The sequence below is a fragment of the Bos indicus x Bos taurus genome, chromosome 3, assembly GCF_003369695.1.
Source record: "Bos indicus x Bos taurus breed Angus x Brahman F1 hybrid chromosome 3, Bos_hybrid_MaternalHap_v2.0, whole genome shotgun sequence".
NCBI lineage: Eukaryota > Metazoa > Chordata > Mammalia > Artiodactyla > Bovidae > Bos > Bos indicus x Bos taurus.
Window position 1 is genome coordinate 71,570,267 of NC_040078.1, and position 23,893 is coordinate 71,594,159.

The window sequence follows — 23,893 nt, forward strand, 5'->3', positions numbered from 1 at the left end:
TTCTATTGCTCTCATAAAATAGAAATAACCTTTACTGACTCTTTAAGGTGTATTTTCTTCAATATCTACAAATGAGTCTGAGAAGTAACTTTCATTCCATGAGTTGTTTTCCTAATGAATTCAAATCAATTCCATAGTTGAAGTGGGGCTTCCCAGGTGTTGTGGTGGTAAATAATCCACCTGCTAATGCAGAAGATGCAGGAAATGCAGGTTCGATTCCTGGGTCTGGATGATCTCCTGGAGCAGGAAATGGCAACCTACTCCAGTATTCTGGCCTGGAGAATTCCATGGACTCTATAGTCCATGGGGTCACAAAGAGTTGAACATGACTGACTGACTTTCATTTCCCAGTATTCTTGCTTTGGAAATCCCATGGGCAGAGGAACATGGTGCGCTTCAGACCATGGGTTTGCGGAGTCAGTGAACACACATAAAATAATGATTAAAAGTGTCAACTTACTAATTTTTTTAAAATGTACTTATTCATCTGTTTCTGCGGCTGCTGCTGCTAAGTCACTTTAGTCATGTCCGACTCTGTGAGACCCCATAGATGGCAACCCACCAGGCTCCCCTGTCCCTGGGATTCTCCAGGCAAGAACATTGGAGTGGATTGCCATTTCCTTCTCCAATGCATGAAAGTGAAAAGTGAAAGTGAAGTCGCTCAGTTGTGTCCAAATCTTCGCGACCCCATGCACTGCAGTCCACCAGGCTCCTCCATCCATGGGACTTTCCAGGCAAGAGTACTGGAGTGGGGTTCCATTGCCTTCTCCCCATCTGTTTCTAAAACATACTTAATAATGTGATAAATCTTCTAAAAACACAACATAACATTCTATGGGCTAATGTGTATATACTCAGGTAGCCTATCTTAGAGGAAATTTCAACTTTATTTTTAAATATAAAAGATTAAAGATTAATGTGGTAGTAGTGCTGCAGCTCAGTCATTACCCACTCTTTGTGGACTGTAGACTGGATACTTTACCACTGTGTCACTTGGGAGAATCCTTCAAGGTTAATAATTTATACAAAATATGAAAAGAAAAAACACAAAATAATATGTTCCAGAACTGCTGGAGAAATAATATTAACCAGAAAGAAGCATATAAAACAACATTATAAATTAGGAGATTTTGAAAATTAAGTCTAGCAATAATGACAATTGTTTAAATTTCACTGTGTCTCTGGAACTCCACTCCACCTTACATGTTTATCTTATTCAATCTTTGAAACAACTCTGTGAAGTAATTTTTATTATTCATGTTATATGTATATTTGCACAGCTATAGATTACTCAGACATATATATAAATAGTACTATGCATAAATATTTATATTTTACAGATGCAATTATGGGCATCCAGGCTTCGGCAATACGTGTACCATGAACTTCCAGATGTTCAAGCTGGTTTTAGGAAAGGCAGAGGAACCAGAGATCAAATTGCCAACAACTGCTGGGTCATTGAAAAAGCAAGAGAGTTCCAGAAAAACATCTATTTCTGCTTTGACTACGCCAAAGCCTTTGACTGTGTGGATCACAATAAACCATGGACAATTCTGAAAGAGATGGGAAAAGACCCCTGACCTGCCTCTTGAGAAACCTATATACAGGTCAGGAAGCAACAGTTAGAACTGGACATGGAACAACAGACTAGTTCCAAATAGGAAAAGGAGTACGTCAAGGCTGTATATTGTCACCCTGCTTATTTAACTTCTATGTAGAGTACATCATGAGAAACACTGGGCTGGAAGAAGCACAAGCTGGAACCAAGATTGCTGGGAGAAACATCAATAACCTCAGATATGCAGATGACACCACCCTTATGGCAGAAAGTGAAGAGGAACTCAAAGGCCTCTTGATGAGAGTGAAAGTGGAGAGTGAAAAAGTTGGCTTAAAGCTCAACATTCAAAAAACGAAGATCATAGCATCTTGTCCCATCACTTCATGGGAAATGGATGGGGAAACTGTGGAAAGAGTGTCAGACTTTATTTTTTGGGGCTCCAAAATCACTGCAGATGTTGATTGCAGCTTTGAAGTTCAAAGACTTCTTGGAAGGAAAGTTATCACCAACCTAGATAGCATATTCAAAAGCAGAGACATTACTTTGCCAACAAAGGTCCATCTAGTCAAGGCTATGGTCTTTCCAGTAGTCATGTATGGATGTGAGAGTTGAACTGTGAAGAAAGCTGAGTGCCAAAGAATTGATGCTTTTGAACTGTGGTGTTGGAGAAGACTCTTGAGAGTCCCTTGGACTGCAAGGAGATCCAACCAGTCCATTCTGAAGGAGATCAGCCCTGGGTGTTCTTTGCAAGGAATGATGCTAAAGCTGAAACTCCAGTACTTTGGCCACCTCATGCTAAGAGTTGACTCATTGGAAAAGACTCTATGCTGGGAGGGATTGGGGGCAGGAGGAGAAGGGGAGGACAGAGGATGAGATGGCTGGATGGCATCACTGACTCGATGGACATGAGTCTGAGTGAACTCCGGGAGATGGTGATGGACAGGGAGGCCTGGCGTGCTGCAATTCATGGAGTCACAAGAAGTCGGACACGACTGAGTGAGTGAACTGAACTGAATTGCTCGCAGTCACATAGTGGATGTTAAAATGGGCTTTGTCTAACTAAAAGTCCAGATTCCATCTTGTTTCATCATCAATGACCTGATGACTCTATAGGGGATCTTTGTTTTGAATACAGATGAAAGATCTTAAAATGGTTGAAGAAATGAGAACTTCTGGAGTGCTAAGAACTCTACTGAGCAACAAAAAGGATATTTGCAAATAGTCTAAGTTTGATTTTATGCTTATTTTTTTTGAAATGAAAATCTTACAGTAAGAAAGAGCACAAGTTTATTTCTTGTAGTAATCTAAGGATGTTCTATAAGACAGTATAAAAATGAGTATTTCATAATATTAAAGTCATTTTAAACATAGTAATTTCATTATATTTTGCCTCACTATAATTACATTGACCACTTTGAGAATGACATTGCTTTTGGTCTGTAAAGAAAGGCTACATATTAATCATAAAGATTTCATGTAATAGGTGCTCAACTCATGTTTATCAAATAGAATGAATGACTGAAAATATGATGATATGACTTGCTATAACTGAATCAGTTATTTAATAAAGCACTTTAAAAAACAATCATAAAGTCATTCACAATCTATTTCCCTTCTATTATCTGACCCTGTTATTATCTTTGCCAAGTGTTTTAATTGCTATGTGTATTCAAGTTTCATGCATATAAAAGACTCGAATTTCCATACTTTTGTGCTGAAAGACAATTTTGCATTGGGCACAGATTTTTAAATTGTAAAAAATAGAAGTACATTTCACACAGTATTATTTCAGTCCAGTTCAGTCTCTCAGTCATGTCTGACTCTTTGAGACCCCATGAATCGCAGCATGCCAGGCCTCCCTGTCCATCACCACCTCCCGGAGTTCACTCAGACTCATGTCCATCGAGTCAGTGATACCATCCAGCCATCTCATCCTCTGTCGTCCCCTTCTCCTCCTGCCCCCAATCCCTCCCAGCATCAGAGTCTTTTCCAATGAGTCAACTCTTCGCATGAGGTGGCCAAAGTACTGGAGTTTCAGCTTTAGCATCATTCCTTCAAAAGAACGCCCAGGGCTGATCTCCTTCAGAATGGACTGGTTGGATCTCCTTGCAGTCCAAGGGACTCTCAAGAGTCTTCTCCAACACCACAGTTCAAAAGCATCCATTCTTCGGCGCTCAGCTTTCTTCACTATCCAACTCTTGCATCCATACATGACCAGTGGAAAAACCATAGCCTTGACTAGATGGACCTTTGTTGGCAAAGTAATGTCTCTGCTTTTGAATATGCTATCTAGGTTGGTCATGACTTTTCTTCCAAGGAGTAAGCGTCTTTTAATTTCATGGCTGCAGTCACCATCTGCAGTAACTTTGGAGCCCCCCAAAATAAAGTCTGACACTGTTTCCACTGTTTCCTCATCTATTTCCCATGAAGTGATGGGACCAGATGCCATGATCTTTGTTTTCTGAGTGTTGAGCTTTAAGCCAACTTTTTCACTCTCCACTTTCACTCTCATCAAGAGGCCTTTGAGTTCCTCTTCACTTTCTGCCATAAGGGTGGTGTCATCTGCATATCTGAGGTTATTGATGTTTCTCCCAGCAATCTTGATTCCAGCTTGTGCTTCTTCCAGCCCATTGTTTCTCATGATGTACTCTGCATATAAGTTAAATAAGCAGGGTGACAATATACAGCCTTGACGTACTCCTTTTCCTATTTGGAACTAGTCTGTTGTTCCATGTCCAGTTCTAACTGTTGCTTCCTGACCTGCATATAGGTTTCTTAAGAGGCAGGTCAGGTGGTTTGGTATCCCCATCTCTTTCAGAATTGTCCACGGTTTATTGTGATCCACACAGTCAAAGGCTTTGGCATAGTCAATAAAGCAGAAATAGATGGTTTTCTGGAACTCTCTTGCTTTTTTGATGATCCAGTGGTTGTTGGCAATTTGATCTCTGATTCTTCTGCCTTTTCTAAAACCAGCTTGAACATTTAGATACTGTAATTACTGACTACGAATTTACTGAGAAAGAACACAGTACAGCTACTGATTAAACAGAATTAGTTACTTTTTAGTAGATGTTTATGAATAATATATGAAATTTATGTGTGTGTGTGCTCAGTTTCTCAGTCGTGATTGACTCTTTGTGATCCCATCAACTGTAGCCCAGGAGGCTGCTCTGTCCATGAAATTCTCCAGGCAAGAATATTGCAGTAGGTTGTCATTTCCTCCTCTAGGGCATCTTCCCAAACCAGGATTGAACCCACATCTCTTGCATCTTCTGCATTGGCAGCCAGATTCTTTATCACTTGCTCCACTTGAGAAAAGTGAAAGTCAGTGGCTTACTCGTGTCTGACTCTTTACAGTCCATGGAATTCTCTAGCTGAGAACACTGGAGTGGGTAACCTTTCCCTTCTCCAGGGGATCTTCCCAACCCAGGGATTGAACCCAAGTCTTCCATATTGCAGGAGGATTCTTTACCAGCTGAGCCACAAGGGAAGCAAAACCATGAATTTTATAATAAGTAATAGTATTATAGTACTAATATAGTAAATATAATAAGTAAAGAATCTGCCTGCAATGTGGGAGACCCTAGTTTGATCCATAGCTTGGGAAGACTCCCTGCAGAAGGGAATGGCAACCCATTCAAGTATTCTTGGAGGATCCCATGGACAGAGCAGCCTGGTGAGCTACAGTCCATAGGATTGCAAAGAGTTGAACACAACTGAGGGACCAACATTTCATTTAATCATTATTATAGTTACTCCAATGAAATTTTAAAATGTTTAATCTGAAACCTTTGGGGCCCACGCAAATATTATTAAATACTCTATTTTTAAGTGATTTCTGTGTTCTTAATGGATATATGTTGTGCTTAGTCACTCAGTCATATCTGACTCTTTGTGACCCCATAGCCTGTAGCCTGCCAAATTTCTCTGTCCCTGGGGATTCTCCAGGCAAGAATACTGGAGTGGGTTGTCATTTTCTTCTCCAGGGAATCGTTGACCCAGAAATGGAACTGGGGTCTCCTACATTGCAGGTGGATTCTTTACCAGCTAAACTACAAGGGAATAAATTTTACTCTAAAAAAACTTAGCAAGATATTCAATAGAAAAAATGTTGGACTTGGAGAATCTCATCTACAGAGCTTTAAGGTATATTATCTTGGGCATATCTTTGTGTAGTTTGATTTATTTGTATTTAATAAAAATTATGGTTTGTACTGAGTAGTGTGAATTAAAATAAAATTATATGCTATGTATTTTTTTTAAATTAAAGAAATATCAGTCTAACATAATTTTGATTATATAAAACTAGTAAAACATCCAAGCTTGCAATACTCTGGTTTCTCTTCAGATTGTATAAATTTTTCACCTTTTGTCAAGCTTTCAGACTACTTTTATTAGCACAATGCTTATTGGTTCTTCAACTGTCTGATATTTAGTGAATCTTATAAACATGTTTAACACTATGATAAACACTGTGAGGGACTCAAATATTTACCAAATGTATTTTATCTTTCAGGTGACTGTAGTGAAAATATCAAGATATATCACTTTTGAAAGTATATATTAAAAGATAATGAAAAATGAGTGCTTCTGACAGAGTCTACAGAAATTTATAGGAAAAGGCTAATTTCAATACTGAAATTTTGGTTAAAATAATTCAGCTGAGAGCTAAGTATAGTTCTGGGTGGGATACTGTTGAGGAAAAGACAATACCATATAAGAAAAATAAAATAAGAGGTGGTGCTAGGAAAAATCTAGGGGAACATAGTAGCAAATCAGGAAATGGGATATGGCCTTTAACCTAGCTATGTTGACAAGGTCACTTTAGTGCAACTATTTGTTGTCGTCATCATTATTGTTGAGTTGTGTCAGATTCTTTATAACTGCATTAACTTCAGCATGCCAGGCTTCCCTGTCCTTCACTATCTCCCAGAGTTTGCTCAAACTCATGTCCATTGAGTCAGGGATGCCATCTAACCATCTCATCCTCTGTCATCCTCTTCGCCTAAGTTTTTCCCAGCATCAGAATCTTTCCAATGAGTTGGCTCTTTGCATCAGGTGGCCAGAGTATTGGAGCTTCAGCTTCAGCATCAGTCCTTCCAATAAATGTTAAATAAGGAATATTTTAATACTTACATTTATTTCTACTTCTTGAAAGAAACCAGATTATAAAATTCTTTGCACAATAAAATATATATTAACATCCTTAGATCACACTCCTCAATTCTTCCCTTATCCTCTACCTATCCATGAATGTTTCCTTTTGCCCAGAATTTCTTTTCTTGAATTAAAAACTTCATAAGAAATTAGCCAAGGCAAATATTCCTGAAATTAAAAAGACTATATTAAAAATTCCTATTCTGATAGCAACTGTTCTAGCTAAAATGAAAACTAAATGTAGAAGAGAACTGAAAAATAAGACTCAATAGGTAAAATAGATTTAATTAACCAGTATAGATTCTGGAACAGTAATATGATTAAAACAATGTTTAAGGGTCAGAACTATGGCAATAATAGTAGAATGGATTTGGAATGTAGTTCATCACTTACAATGAGGACAACTGTGGGGAGATCTTGGTAGTATCCACAAATACTTAAGGCTGGACAAAGTGGCGGATGTTAAATTTGGAAAAGACATGTGTGAAAGACATTTCATCTGGACGGTACGAGAGGATGATGCCCAATTTAATATTGAAAACAAAGAAGGTGATCCTTTGAATCACAACATTAAAGCTATTAATAAAAATAGGAAAGTTAAGAAAAAGAGTTATTTTTCAGTGAAGATAATGATTTTAGTTTTGGATATTTGAAGTTTATGCTAGGAGAGTCACATACTTATTTTTCTTGTTTATTATCATTGTTCAAATTTATGACACCTAGTTTTCAAAAAAAGGATTTAATTTTTAAAAACATACCTCAAAATTAATCAGTTAAAGTATTATCAACTATTAAAAGCAAAAACATATAAGAAACATTTGAATTGATTAACTATTTAGGAAGAGGGAAAATTAGCTGAAAGTTATTTTCTTTTAGTCATTAAGAATTGACTAATTTTTGTTCGAAAATATTTTATTAACAAATGTAATACCTAAAATCTACTCTAGTTTTGAAAAGCTAGCCTTAAAACATTTTTTTCTGAGAATCTACCTAGAGAAGTGATCATATGAGTATTAAGAAAATTGCATAATGCATGCCCTCTCCAGCTATGATTTTTGATAAGCAAATATATTTTGTACAAAGTAATATTTTATTTATAAATGTAATATAAACTATCCCTTTTACAAATGTAAAGCCGAGGCCATATCATCAAATTACAATTTAGTATTAGCACTGTTGCAAACAATTCATATTGTTTCAGGAAAGGTAAGATAAGATACATAAAGTATATTGCATATGTGATTGAACTTAATTCAAGGATAGGGTTTACTGACCATTTTCCTCTCTTGGCTACTAGCGTTTTGGGCAAGTGCTAGATCAATTTAGTTGCAAATGCATTGGCAAGAGACTAGACTGATGATATTCTGCATTGTTGATTATAGAGTTACCCCTATGTTTTAGATTCTAAACTTATAGCAGCTAACTTTCTAAAGCATTTAGGAAGCCTTAGCTGTGTTCTTATCCTGATTGTGGGCTTCTCCTTAAGTGAGTTGGTGGTACAGAAATAAAATGGAGGTGAGAGTTTGAACCAACAAAAAAAAAGACTTGAAAGTGGGATGGTTAAAAACACAAAGTATAAAAGTGACACAATTATTTTTAATATGTCAGAAGGTGCTATACATGAAGGATGAGAGAAGTACTATGTACACAGAGTGCATTCTATTATCACATTAGATTGTGATAATAGAAGAAATGAATCATCTACATATAGATGAGAAAGAGAAATATTCTGGAGATCTTAGGAGAGATAATCAAGATTTAAAGATTATCTAAATAAATATGATGGAGAGGGAAGGATCTGAGATAACTCCAAAGATCCCAACTTGGCAACAATGTATCAGTTTATTAATAATAGGAGGAGGAAGATAACAGGAAAAATAGTCATGTGAAACAGAAAATTCCCTTAACAAGAAATCAGCAAGAGTCAGGAGCAAATGATTATATATATATATATATATATATATTTGTATGTATTTTAATGTATATTATATATGCATACATACATACATATATAGAGTCTAGACAGAAAGATTTGTCTATCAAATATTTTATATGATAATAACTAATGAAAAAACAAGTTATTGTACAGCCAAAAAGAAGTAATAGTCATTTTTATTTCGGCAATGAGAGAGGGTTGATTGTGGCATTTCAGAAGGGATTGTGGTGAAAATAAGGAAAGTTTTTACACAGGAAGTTGCTCTGTGTCTGTACTTAAAAACATCACATTACAAGGGTTAAATACTATGAAATATATGAGTAGGATATACATTGCGCTTAAGAATCTTTGACATTTAAACATAGCCTCTAAAATATTCTTTCTCAAAGTTACATTATATTTTCCTTCTGTCTTATGAATATATTCTCATGATTTCAAGCGCCAAACCAGTTTATCAAAGCTCACAAGAAGCTAAATTTATGGTTGAGCTTAAGAAACTAGACCAATGCTAAATGAAAATAATAATAAAAAAGTAGTGGAGTGTAATGAAATCTTGGTCAAAGGACAAGAGATACAGTATGCATCACATTTGCAATTAAATGAGAATTAGGTAAAATAATGTACTTAGACTAAAATAATGTACTTAAATGTTCATTTTAGCTTCTTCTTTTTTTTTTTTCCTATTCCTACTTTAAAATGTATATAGTCTGGGAGTACAGAAATATATAAGATTCAAAATTTGTCTTTATGCATATTGTAGGAGTAGGAAATATCAGGTTCAGTAGCAAATATTTCTTTCCAAATGATATTAGGAACTTGATTGTGCTTTCTGCACCCTTTGCCTCCACCCTAACCCCCTGGAGGACCCTCTTCATTAAGCATGCGTATATGCTAAGTCACTTCAGTTGTGTCCAACTCATCGGAACCTTATGGACTGTAGCCCACCAGGCTCTTCTGTCCATGGGATTCTCCAGGCAAGAGTAATGGAGTGGATTGCTATGCCCTCCTCCAGAGGATCTTCCCAACCCAGGGATCAAACTCTTATCTCCTGTGTCTCCTGCATTGGTAGGCATGTTCTTTACCACTAGCGTCACCTGGGAAATCCCTATTAAGCATATTATTTACTAAAAGAAGATCTTGTTTAACTCTTAAGGAGGAGATGCTTCTATGAAGGTACTGCTGTCCATTAGAAATATCATTTCCTTTTTTTATTGCAAAGTATAATCCAGAATCCCCTGGATCAGTATATTCCAGAGTCCTTAGGAAAACAAAATCACCTGGGCCTACCCCAGTCCTACTTATTTGACTGTCTGATGGTCGAAACTCTGGGATCTGATTTCACAAAACGTCCAGGTGATTCTTATAGACATGAAAGCTGGGAAGTCACTGTTCTAGGGTAGAATAATGTGGCTGTTTTCCTTTTTATCACATGTAGGAAACCCCTTTCAATAAGTGACATATATTATTTCAAAGTAGGCATTATTATGAAATAACCAACCCAATTTCATCACACATATTGATTAGGGATAGGCCAAGTACTTGAACTTGGAGGGCACAAAGTTGAATAGAGTGTGGTACCACCTAAAGCAGTCTGTGAGTTTAGGGGTGGGAGTGATTAAATCACTTGAAGAGGAAGGAGGTAAATTTCTCAAAAAGTTCCCTTGAGCTGAGAATTGAAATATGAGGCAGAATTTAATAAACAGAGAAAAGGAGACAGATTCTGAGTAAGAGAATGGCTCAAGGCAAAGGAAGGGAAATATGAATGAGAGGTAATTTGTTCTGGAAATTGAGATAAGTGTTTGATGGGACTGAACTTAGCAAGGAGTGGAAGAGGGTTTCTTTGTCAGTCTTTGGTGGCTTTCTCCTAGCACCTGACTCCTGTTCCTCCTTAACTGAATACTTCAGTTGAATATTTAACTCTAAATGTTTAACTCTATGTTCACTTTTTATACAACTGTAGCCTACTGATGTAATTGATTGCTGTGGAGCTCACAAATTCAAGGGGGTGCTCTAATACCTCCTTTCAGCCAGTGATCCAGGTTCCGTGCATGGTCACAGATCATTCCTATCAAAAGGACCTGGTAAAGACCTACAGTTGACACACATGTGTGCCTGATTCCACAAATGTTACTGTTGTTCAGTCCCTCAGTCATGTCCAGCTCTTTACAACCCTATGGATTGCAGCATAACAGTCTTCCCTGTCCTTCACCATCCCCCAGATCTTGCTCAAACTCATGTCTATTGAGTTGGTGAGGCCATCCAATCATTTCTATCTCATCCCCTTCTCCTCCTACCTTCTGCCTTTCCCAGCATTAGGGTCTTTTTCAATGAGGCAGCTCTTTGCACCAGGTAGCCAAAGTATTGGAACTTCAGCTTCAGCATCAGTCCTTCTAATGAATATTCAGGATTGATTTTCTATAGGATTGACTGGTTTGATTTCCTTGCCATCCAAGGGACTCTCAAGAGTCTTTTCCAACACCACAGTTTGAAAACATCAATTTTTCAGCACTCAGCCTTCTTTATAGTCTAACACTCACATCCATATATGACTACTGGAAAGACCATAACTTGAACTATATGGACCTTTCTTGGCAAAGTAATGTCTCTGCTTTTTAATATGCTATCTGGGTTTGTCATAGCTTTTCTTCCAAGGAGTAAGCGTCTTTTAATTTCATGGATGAAGTCACCATCCGCTATGATTTTGGAGCCTGAGAAAATAAAGTTTGTCACTGTTTTTGTCTTTGTTCCCCCCAAAATGAAGGGAGGGTTAAACTATGTATACCATTCACAATAGCATGGCAGCAAACTTTCATAGCTAAAGAACACCTACATGTATCTTGTGAATATCATTATTACAGGTATTTTGTGTCCTTTAAAGTTTTTATTTTTCACTCTTTATCTTCTGCCTTTTCTGATGTCATTGAAACTGAATTCCTCCTGTCTGTGTAGAAATATACATACATAAGACTATTAATATATAGTTTATGGTAGACAGAATTTTTGTTGCCCATTGCTCTGCCAAAGATTTCCTCATTCTAATCACTGGAACCTGTGAATATGTTCTTGTTTTTCAGTTGCTAAGTCATGTCCTATTTGGAACCAGTCTGTTGTTTCATGTCCAGTTCTAACTGTTGCTTCCTGACCTGCATATAGGTTTCTCAAGAGGCAAGTCAGGTGGTCTGGTATTCCCATCTCTTTCAGAATTTTCCACAGTGTATTGTGATCCACAGAGTCAAAGGCTTTGGCATAGTCAATAAATCAGAAACAGATGTTTTTCTGGAACTCTCTTGGTTTTCCATGATCCAGAGGATGTTGGCGATTTGGTCTCTTGTTCCTCTGCCTTTTCTAAAACCGGCTTGAACATCAGGGAGTTCACGGTTCACATATTGCTGAAGCCTGGCTTAGAGAATTTTGAGCATTACTTTACTAGCGTGTGAGATGAGTGCAATTGTGCAGTAGTTTGAGCATTCTTTGGCATTGCCTTTCTCTGGGATTGGAATGAAAACTGACCTTTTCCAGTCCTGTGGCCAATGCTGAGTTTTCCAATATTTGCTGGCATATTGAGTGCAGCACTTTCACAGCATCATCTTTCAGGATTTGAAAGAGCTCAACTGGAATTCCATCACCTCCACTAGCTTTGTTCATAGTGATGCTTTCTAAGGCCCACTTGACTTCACATTCCAGGATGTCTGGCTCTAGATGAGTGATCACACCATCGTGATTATCTTGGTCTTGAAGATCTTTTTTGTACAGTTCTTCTGTGTATTCTTGCCACCTCTTCTTAATATCTTTTGCTTCTGTTAGGTCCATACCATTTCTGTCCTTTATTGAGCCCATCTTTGCATGAAATGTTCCCTTGGTATCTCTAATTTTCTTGAAGAGATCTCTAGTCTTTCCCATTCTGTTGTTTTCCTCTATTTCTTTGCAGAGTACATAATGAGAAATGCTGGGCTGGAAGAAGCTCAAGCTGGAATCAAGATTGCCAGGAGAAATATCAATAACCTCAGATATGCAGATGACACCACCCTTATGGCAGAAAGTGAAGAGGAACTAAAAAGCCTCTTGATGAAAGTAAAAGAGGAAAGTGAAAAAATTGGCTTAAAGTCCCATCACTGGTCCCATCACTTCATGAGAAATAGATGGAGAAACTGGAAACAGTGTCAGACTTGATCTTTTTGGGCTCCAAAGTCATTGCAGATGGTGACTGTAGCCATGAAATTAAAAGACGCTTACTCCTTGGAAGAAAAGTCATGACCAACCTAGATATCATATTGAAAAGCAGAGACATTACTTTGCCAACAAAGGTCCGTCTAGTCAAGGCTATGGTTTTTCCAGTGGTTATGTATGGATACGAGAGTTGTACTGTGAAGAAAGCTGAGCACTGAAGAATTGATGCTTTTGAACTGTGGTGTTGGAGAAGACTCTTGAGAGTCCCTTGGACTGCAAGGAGATCCAACCAGTCCATTCTAAAGGAGATCAGTCTTGGGTGTTCTTTGGAAGGACTTATGCTAAAGCTGAAACTCCTGTACTTTGGGCATCTCATGCGAAGAGTTGACTCATTGGAAAAGACTCTGATGTTGGGAGGGATTGGGGGGTGGAAGAAAAGGGGACGACAGAGGATGAGATGGTTTGATGGCATCACCAACTCGATGGATGTGAGTTTGAGTAAACTCCGGGAGTTGGTGATGGACAGGGAGGCCTGGTGTGCTGTGATTCATGGGGTCCCAAAGAGTCAGACACGACTGAGCGCCTGAACTAAACTGAAGTCATGTCCAACTCTTTTTGACCCCATGAACTGCAGCATATCAGGCTTCCCAGTCCTCCACTCTCTCCCAAAGTTTGCTCAAACTCATGCCCATTGAGTCAGTGATGCCATCCAACCATTTCATCCTCTGCTTCCCCCTTCTCTTCATGTCCTCAGTCTTTCTCAGCATCAGGATCTTTTCCTGATGAGTCAGTTCTCTGCATCAGGTGGCCAAAATACTGGAGCATCAGCTTCATCAACAATTCTTCCAATGAATATTCAGGGTTGATTTCCTTCAGGATTGATTAATTTGATTTCCTTGCAGTCCCAGGGACCTCAAGAGTCTTCTCCAGCACCACAATTTGAATATGTTGCCTTATGAACGTGTTACCTTGTGGAAAAAATGACAACTATTTTGAGATGGGAAAATCATTCTGGAAAATCTAGGTGGCCCAGTGTAATCAGAAGGGACCTTATAAGAGATGGCAGGAGGGTCACAGAGAAATTGTAACAATGAAAAGACAAGTCGGAGTGATGCAGCTTGAAGTTGAAGGAAGGGGCTAGAAGGCAAGGACTTCAAATAGCCTCTGGCAGTTGGAAAAGGCAAGAAAGCGCATTCCCCAAGAGATTCAGAAAGGACCACAGCTCTGCTGTCATCTCGAATTTAGCACATAAAATCCATGTTCGTCTTCTGGCCTCTAGAACTATAAGATAATAATAATTGTGTAGTGTTTGAACCACTGAATTTGTGATTTATTTTTACACTAGCATTAGAAAACTAATATATCTCTCAAGGCAAGTAAGCACTTTGAGAGGGAGATATCTCATAGTAGCATTCATCCAATCCAAAATATGGCTATCATCTTCCCCTAGGTGAAGTTGGTTGGAGGCAGTCTTGCTCAAGAGTGAACTTAGGGCTGAGTGATTGAGATCCACTGATTTTGCTTGCTTTGGCTGCCAGACTGGCCTGGAAGCTATCTTATCCAAGATGGCCTAGAAGACTGTGGAGGGGCCAAGGTCCTGGTGTCTCTTTTGCAATGTCAATTGCAGATTTTCTTGTTTCTTGGCAAGATCAGTGTAGTACAGATGGCCTATCCATGCAGAAGTTGTTCTCTTTGTCCCACAGCATCTAATTCATATTGCTGAGGCTAGCTTGCCCTTAGGGTTTCCAGCAATTAAAACTGCCATTCTCTCATCTGAATACTCTGTTCTGTTTGGAACACAACAACAGCTATTTTCCAACTCTTTACTGAACAGCAGTGTTTGTAAGTACTGGATGCCTGTGTCTTTTTGATTGTAGGTATATTTTAAAAAGTAAACTATATGATTAAGTTCTCATACTACACATCCTAGCTGATTAATATTTTCTTATTCTCTCCCCAGTGCCCTACAGAAATATTTTCTCATGGTTAATCATGCATTCACTAGGCACTCTGGATTTGTTTCTATCACTTCTCCATTGGTAGCCTCAGAGGTTTCTTATGTTCCTGTTGGCACACACATGATGGTTCACCAACCATTGGAAAAGCCTTGATTGTGGTTTTGTAGCTCATAGTTCTCATTAAGCCAATGCCATCTCTTTTCACAGCGGTGACAATTAGACCTAGGGGAGTCCCTTAAGTTCACCCAGCCTGCGAGCCCAGACAGGCTTAATTATAAGTTAACGTCAGTTTTCAAGTTGAAGCAGAAATTACAGCAACACAGAATTAATAGTGAGGCTAAAATTTGAAAGCCATCTATACAGAGTCATATGGTCTCACTGCCTATTAGAGAGGTCTTCTTTTTTTTCACTGGATTTACTTTCTATGTGCCATGTATAGTTGCTTTATTAGAAAAACGTATACCTAATTTATAGAGTATTAATAATTATTTCCATGTCCTTGCTATTATAAACAGTGCTGCAATGAACATTGGGGTACACGTGTCTTTTTCAGTTCTGGTTTCCTCAGTGTGTATGCCCAGCAGTGGGATTGCTGGGTCGTATGGCAGTTCTATTTTCAGTTTTTAAGGTATCTTCACACTATTTGCATTCCCACCAACAGTGTAAGAGGGTGTTCCCTTTTCTCCACACCCTCTCCAGCATTTATTGCTTGTAGACTTTTGGATCACAGCCATTCTGACTGGCGTGAAATGGTACCTCATTGTGGTTTTGATTTGCATTTCTCTGATAATGAGTGACGTTGAGCATCTTTTCATGTGTTTGTTAGCCATCTGTATATCTTCTTTAGAGAAATGTCTATTTAGTTCTTTGGCCCATTTTTTGATTGGGTCGTTTATTTTTCTGGAATTGAGCTGCAGGAGTTGCTTATATATTTTTGAGATTAGTTGTCAGTTGCTTCATTTGCTATTATTTTCTCCCATTCTGAAGGCTGTCTTTTCACCTTGCTTATAGTTTCTTTTGTTGTGCAGAAGCTTTTAATTTTAATCAGATCCCATTTGTTTATTTTTGCTTTTATTTCCAATATTCTGGGAGGTGGGTTATAGAGGATCCTGCTGTGATGTATATCAGAAAGTGTTTTGCCTATGTTCTCTAAGATTTTTATAGTTTCTGGTCTTATGTTTAGATCTTTAATCCATTTTGAGTTTATTTTTGTGTATGGTGTTAGAAAGTGTTCTAGTTTCATTCTTTTACAGGTGGTTGACCAGTTTTTCCAGCACCACTTGTTAAAGAGATGAATGGATAAGAAAGCTGTGGTACATATACACAATGGAGTATTACTCAGCCATTAAAAAGAATACATTTGAATCAGTTCTAATGAGATGGATGAAACTGGAGCCTATTATACAGAGTGAAGTAAGCCAGAAAGAAAAACACCAAAACAGTATACTAACGCATATATGTGGAATTTAGAAAGATGATAATGACAACCCTGTATGCAAGACAGCAAAAGAGACACAGATGTATAGAACAGTCTTTTGGACTCTGTGGGAGAGGGAGGGGAGGGGTGATTTGGGAGAATGGCATTGAAACATGTATAATATCATATAAGAAACGAATTGCCAGTCCAGGTTCAACGCAGGATACAGGAAGCTTGGGGCTGGTGCACTGGGATGACCCAGAGGGATGGTATGGGGAGGGAGGTGAGAGGGGGGTTCAGGATGGGGAACATGTGTACACCCGTGGCAGATGCATGTTGATGTATGGCAAAACCAATACAATATTGTAAAGTACAAAGACATAAATAAAGTAATTAATTAAAAAATAATTATTTCATAAAAATATAACCGTTCTGTAACCCAGATCATCCTCATTCTGTTGGCTTTCTAATTTATTACAAAGGAACAAGAGTTGAATATGAAAACAATATGCTCTTGTTTTGGCTTGTAGGATGAGTATCTGGCTTGTTCTATGGTGATGTATGGCAAGATGGGGTAGTGTATCTACTTATTCCTTTTCTTTCTTCTGCTTTTCAGTCTTGGCTGAAGTAAAGGGAGATGGTCTTTGGAAAGAAGTAAGGCATTTGTAAGCCATGATGACTTGCCAGGTGTGTTTAATAAGCAATAATTTTTATAAAGGTTGGTAGGTGGGACACATAGTAGGCTTTGTTAGTTTTATAGATTATGTTCTGAAGAATCTGAAAGATGCTTCCTTAAGAATGCAGTTAGGATTGCCTGTTGCCTGTTTAGCTGATAGGACTTTAAGAAACTCAAGAACCATAATAATAGGTGAGAGAATAAGGAAAACAGGAAAAAGAGTAGAAAGTTCCCATTAAAGGCTAGCTGTCGGTGTTATGACCAACCTAGCTGGCATTTTCAAGAGCAGAGACATTACTTTGCCAACAAAGGTCCGTCTAGTCAAGGCTATTGTTTTTCCAGTGGTTATGTATGGATGTGAGAGTTGGACTGTGAAGAAGGCTGAGTGCCGAAGAATTGATGCTTTTGAACTGTGGTGTTGGAGAAGACTCTTGAGAGTCCCTTGGACTGCAAGGAGATCCAACCAGTCCATTCTGAAGGAGATCAGCCCTGGGATTTCTTTGGAAGGAATGATGTTGAAGCTGAAACTCCAGTACTTTGGCCACCTCATGTGAAGAGTTGACTCATTGGAAAAGACTCTGATGCTGGGAGGGATTGAGGGCAGGAGGAGAAGGGGACGACAGAGGATGAGATGGCTGGATGGCATCATGGACTTGATGGATGTGAGTCTGAGTGAACTCCGGGAGTTGGTGATGGACAGGGAGGCCTGGAGTGCTGCAATTTATGGGGTCACAAAGAGTCAGACACGACTGAGTGACTGAACTGAACTGAACTGCAGGTTAACTGCAAGACTATGATGAGAGAGCTGACTATTGGGCATATTTGCCACAGCTGAGAGAGAGTAAAAGCTATCATTCTTAATGGTCTGCACTGAAAACCCTTCCAGGCATTGGGCATGCATTGTTGTTTTTGTTCAATGGCTAAAGTCTTTTCTGACTTGAGACCCCATGAACTGCAGCATACCAGGCTTTCCTCTCCTTCAGTATCTCCTGGAATTTGCTCACACTCATGTCCATTGAGTCAGTAATGCTATCCATCTATCTCATCCTCTGTCTCTGGCTTCTCCTCCTGCCCTCAGTCTTTCAGGTTCAGCATCAGGGTCTTTTCCAAAGAGTTGGCTCTTTGCATCAGGTGGCCAGAGTTTTGGAGCTTCAGCTTCAGCATCAGTCCTTCCAATGAATATTAAGACTGATTTCCTTTAGGGTTGACTGGTTTGATCTCCTTGAAGTCCAAGGAACTCTCAGGAGTCCTCTCCAACACAACAGTTCAAAACCATCAATTCTTCAGTGCTCAGCCTTATTTATGGTCCATCTCTCAAATTCGTGCACGACTACTGGAAAAACCATAACTTTGACTATATGGACCTTCGTCAGCAAAGCGATGTCTCTGCTTTTTAATATTCTGTCTAGTTTGGTCATAGCTTTTCTTCCAAGGAGCAAATATCTCTTAATTTCATAGCTGTAGTCATCATCTTCAGTAATTTTGGAGCCCAAGAAATAAAATCTCTCACTGTCTCCACTTTTCCCCCGTCTATTTGTTATGAAGTGATGGGACCAGATGCCATGATCTTCATTTTTTGAATGTTATTTTAAGCCAGTTTCTTCACTTTCCTCTTTCATCTTCATCAATAGGCTCTTTAGTTCCTCTTCACTTCCTGCAATTAAAGAGGTATCGTCTGCACATCTGAAGTTACTGATATTTCTCCTGGCAATCTTGATTCCAGCTTGTGCTTCATCCAGCCAAGTGTGTCTCATGATGTACTCTGCATATAAGTTAAATAAGCAGGGTGACAATATATAGCCTTAAGGTACTCCCTTCCCAATTTGGAACCAGTCTGTTGTTCTATGTTGGTTCTAACTGCTGCTTCTTGAGCTGCATACAGTTTTCTCAGGAGGCAGGTCAGATGGTCTGGTATTCCCATCTGTTTAAGAATTTTTTTTTTTTTTTTGGTGTAACTATTTTAAATTATTTTCCCTTTTATTCTTAACATAAAAATAATTAACAATGTTCATAAATTTTAGAAAATACAGAATATAACAAAGAATATGAAAATAATCTGTAATGTCAACATCCAGTAATAACTACTGAAAACATTTGGCTTAATTTTAGATGTATATGCATACATATATTTTAAGAGATAAGAAAGTACAAATACAATGCAAGTACAATAATTTTGAACCAAAAATGCAACATAGAGCACATAACAAAATAGAGTATATAATACTAAAATATATATTTTGTTACTCTTAACAATAATGAAATGTTGAAAATAGATTAAAAATAAGGGAATAGGTAAATAAATGATCAGATGTCTTGAAAATGAGAGACTTTGTGAATGCTACAAACCATACCTCGTGAATACATAATCTTATGTAAATGCTTCCCCTCCATGTGATATTAAATTAAAATAAATATAAGAAGCTGGTAAAAATTATGGCAAACTACACTTTCTCCAGATTTGAAGCCTCCTATTAGCAGAAATGAAAATGTTAGGAAAAGAATGACAAAGAGAGGAGGTGACTGTAGACAGTCACCTGCCTAAACTTTCCAACTAGAATCCAATTTCCATAATCAATAAAGTAAAACTCTAGGAAAAAATGTGGTACTAGTACAGTAATCCACTGTCTTTATAGTTGGTAATATTTGGCTCTATTTTGTTATGTGCTTTATGTTATGTATGTATATTCATATATATACATATGTGTGTGTGCTGTGCTCAGCTGCTCAGTCATGGCCTACTCTTTGTGACTGCATGGACTGTAGCCCTCCAGGCTTCTCTGTCCATGGAATTTTTCAGGTAAGAATATTGGAGTGGGTTGCCATTTCCTTTTCCAGGGGATCTTCCCAGGCCAGGGATCAAACCAGTATTTCTTGTGTCTCCTGCACTGCAGGCAGATTCTTTCCACCGCAACACCTGTGAAGCCAAGGAGAGACGTAAATCACCCGCCTTTGACTGTCCACCACCTCCTGCAACAGTTCAGTCCACAGATATGTAGGAGCCAACGGGCCAAGTCAGAGCAGAGCAGGCAGCTGAAATGCCTATAAAAAATTCAGTTCTACCTGCTACTTTCATAAAAATCTCTGTCTATATATTATATTTTATATTGGGATAGATTTCTGAAAGAGAAAACACTCTATCAAAGTATGTTCATTATTCTATGGCTTATTTTATCTTATAATTTAAACAATTTATTTAGCAACAACAACAAAAAAATCCACAGTTCATGCGTTTCTCCCACCTCTCCATCTGCCTTTGGCAACCACCAATCTATTCTCTGAGTCTTTGAGCTTGTTTATTTTTTTCCTTTAGATTCCACATATAAGAGAGATCATAATGTATTTTCTGTCTCTAATTATTTCACTTAGCATAACTCTAAATATATTCTAATTCTTGGCATATTTTATGGCTCTTAGTATAGATTGGAAATAGCTTTTAAAAGTGTATCAATATATAAATCCACCAATAATTTATGACAATGCTTATTTTAATGCACTGTTTAACACATAGCATCATTTTTAAAAGTAGTCTAATTTTCTGGAAGAGATCTCTAGTCTTTCCCATTCTATTGTTGTCCTCTATTTCTTTGCATTGATCGCTGAGGAAGGCTTTCTTATCTCTCCTTGCTATTCTTTGGAACTCTGCATTCAAATGGGTATATATTTCCTTTTCTCCTTTGCTTTTTGCTTCTCTTTTCACAGCTATTTGTAATGCCTCCTCAGACAGCAATTTTGCTTTTTTGCATTTCTTTTTCTTGGGGATGGTCTTGATTCCTGTCTCTGTACAAGGTCACGAACCTCCATCCATAGTTCATCAGGCACTCTGTCTATCAGATCTAGTCCCTTAAATCTATTTCTCACTTCCACTGTACAGGTTGTTTTCTCCACTTTCTTCAATTTCAATCTGAATTTGGCAATAAGGTTAGTTTTCATTCCAATCCCAAAGACAGGCAATGCCAAAGAATGCTCAAACTATTGTACAATTGCATTCATCTCACATGCTAGTAAAGTAATGCTTAAAATTCTCCAAGCCAGGCTTCAGCAATACATGAACCATGAACTTCCAGATGTTCAAGCTCGTTTTAGAAAAGGCAGAGGAACCAGAAATCAAATTGCCAACATCTGCTGGGTCATCAAAAAAGCAAGAAGAGTTCCAGAAAAACATCTATTTCTGCTTTATTGACTATGCCAAAGCCTTTGACTGTGTGGATCACAATAAACTGTGGAAAATTCTTCAAGAGATGGGAATAGCAGACCACCTGACCTGTCTCTTGAGAAATCTGTATGCAGGTCAGGAAACAACAGTTAGAACTGGACATGGAACAACAGGTTGATTCCACATAGGTAAAGGAGTACATCAAGTCTGTATATTGTCACCCTACCTATTTAAATTATATGCAGAGAACATCATGAGAAATGCTGGGCTGGAGGAAGCAAAGCTGAAATCAAGATTGCTGGGAGAAATATCAATAACCTCAGATATGTAGAAGATACCACCCTTATGGCAGAAAGTGAAGAATAACTAAAGAGACTCTTGATGAAAGTAAAAGAGGAGAGTGAAAAAGTTGGCTTAAAGCTCAACATTCAGAAAACTAAGATCATGGCATCCGGTCCCATCACTTCATGGGAAATAGATGGGGAAACAGTGTCAGACTTTATTTTTTGGGGCTCCAAAATCACTACAGATGGTGACTGCAGCCATGAAATTAAAAGACACTTACTCCTTGGAAGGAAAGTTATGACCAACCTAGGCAGCATATTCAAAAGCAGAGATATTACTTTGCCAACAAAGGTCCATCTAGTCAAGGAGATGGTTTTTCCAGTGGTCATGTCTAGATGTGAGAGTTGGACTATAAAGAAAGCTGAGTGCCAAAGAATCGATGCTTTTGAACTGTGGTGTTGGAGAAGACTCTTAAGGGTCCCCTGGACTGCAAGAAAATCCAACTAGTCCATCCTAAAGGAGATAAGTCCTGGGTGTTCATTGGAAGGACTGATGTTGAATCTGAAACTCCAATACTTTGGCCACCTGATGCGAAAAGCTGACTTATTGGAAGAGACCCTGATACTGGGAAAGATTGAAGGCAGGAGGAGAAAGGGATGACAGAGGATGAGATGATTGGATGGCATGACTGACTCAATGGACATGGGTTTGGGTGGACTCCGGGAGTTGGTGATGGACGGGGAGGCCTGGAGTGCTGCGGTTCATGGGGTCACAAAGAGTCAGATATGACTGAGAGACTGAACTGACTGACTATCTAGAAATGGAGACATGAGAGTAATTTGGTGCGCATCTTTAGTTTTAGAAAGATCCAATTAATAGCCCCTGGAGAATAAAGCAACAGGATATTTTTTGACTAGATGATGGAACATATAGGCAAATTTGCATAGACTGTTGAGATTCAATTTTTTTAGAGCTTCTGTTAAGAATCAACACATGCTTTTGAGATCAGCCAATGGAAAGGACACCAAGTTTTCCTATGAAGAAACTAAATTAAGGAAGAGAGTTCACTAAACGTGTCAGGACTTTGTGCCAGAGCCTGGTGCTCAGGATGGAGAGGTTGGTTATTTGAGGTCAGAATGTGTTGAGGTTTGAATCTGCATTTGAGAAAGCTACACTAGCATTCTAAATATACTCTCAGAGCAATAACTATGTATATAGGAAAAAGGAAAGATTGAAATATGTGGGACACACTATTACCAGTAAAGAAAAGCTATAGTTAGTAGAAAGCCAAGCATATACAAAAGTTTCAGATGATGAAATTACAACATTCAGACAATAACATATGTGTGTCTCATGCATCTGATGAAATAAAATGAGGTCTACAAAATTATGATTATATATATTTGTATATATATATATATATATATAACTTTTAAATAACTTACAGAACCAGAATTATAAAAATTAGTAAATATAACAAAATATTAAAGTATTTCATAGTAAAACATGAATGACTGTGTAGACTATGCTTACACCAATTTGACACTTTGTTTACTATCACTTCATATCACATTTTTATTGTCTTGTGAAGCAAATTGTATTGTACTATTCTTTATTTTTTAGATCAGCTATGCTCTATTTTTACTGAAAAAAAATTTGTCTTTTTATTTTAAAGAATGAGGAGTCAAACACAAAAATGTTATAAAATCATAAGTAGGAGAAGAGAAAATAAGCAAAGTAAGGAAAATAAAAGGTAAAGGTAAAATTCCCACTGTAGATAAGTATGAGGATTAAGATTTCATAGCACTTAAGGAAAGCAGCCTTGGTGAATCCTAATTATCACACATGTGTTCATGTATACACACCTTATTATTAAGTGAATTAACAGAAAGTGGAAATAATAGATATTTTAAAAAGATAAGCTGAACTATAGGCTTTTTCATTCTTCTCCTTGTATTTCAAAATACTATTGGTTGGGGCTTCCCTCATAGCTTAGTTGGTAAAGAATCCACCTGCAATGCAGCAGACCCCAGTTCAATTCCTGGGTCAGGAAGATCCCCTGGAGAAGGGATAGGCTAGCCACTCCAGTACTCTTTGGCTTCCCTTGTGACTCAGCTGGTAAAGAATCCACCTGCAGTGTGAGAGACATAGGTTTGATTTATGGGTTGGGTAGATCCCCTGGAGAAGGGAAAGGCTACCTAGTCCAGTATTCTGGCCTGGAGAATTCCATGGACTGTATAGTTCATGGGGTTGCAAAGAGTTGGACACGACGAAGCGACCTTCACTTTCATTTTGGTTGGAGTCATATAATATGCTTGATGTCCACAAATAGGTTGAGATGAAGAAATGTTCTACATGGCCAGGAGATTAACTATATATAGGAAGAGCTCTCAAATAAGTAAATACATTGAAGACATGGTGAGGGTGGGCAGTTTTCTTAATATTGAAAATTTTAAGTAAAAAGGAAAGGTAGAATAAAAATTATAATGTTGAATCAGGATGGAAAACATTATTGAAAGTGCAAGGTTTTCCATATATACAGATAGATATATAAATGAATGTGTGAGAGAGAGAGAAGGAGGGAGG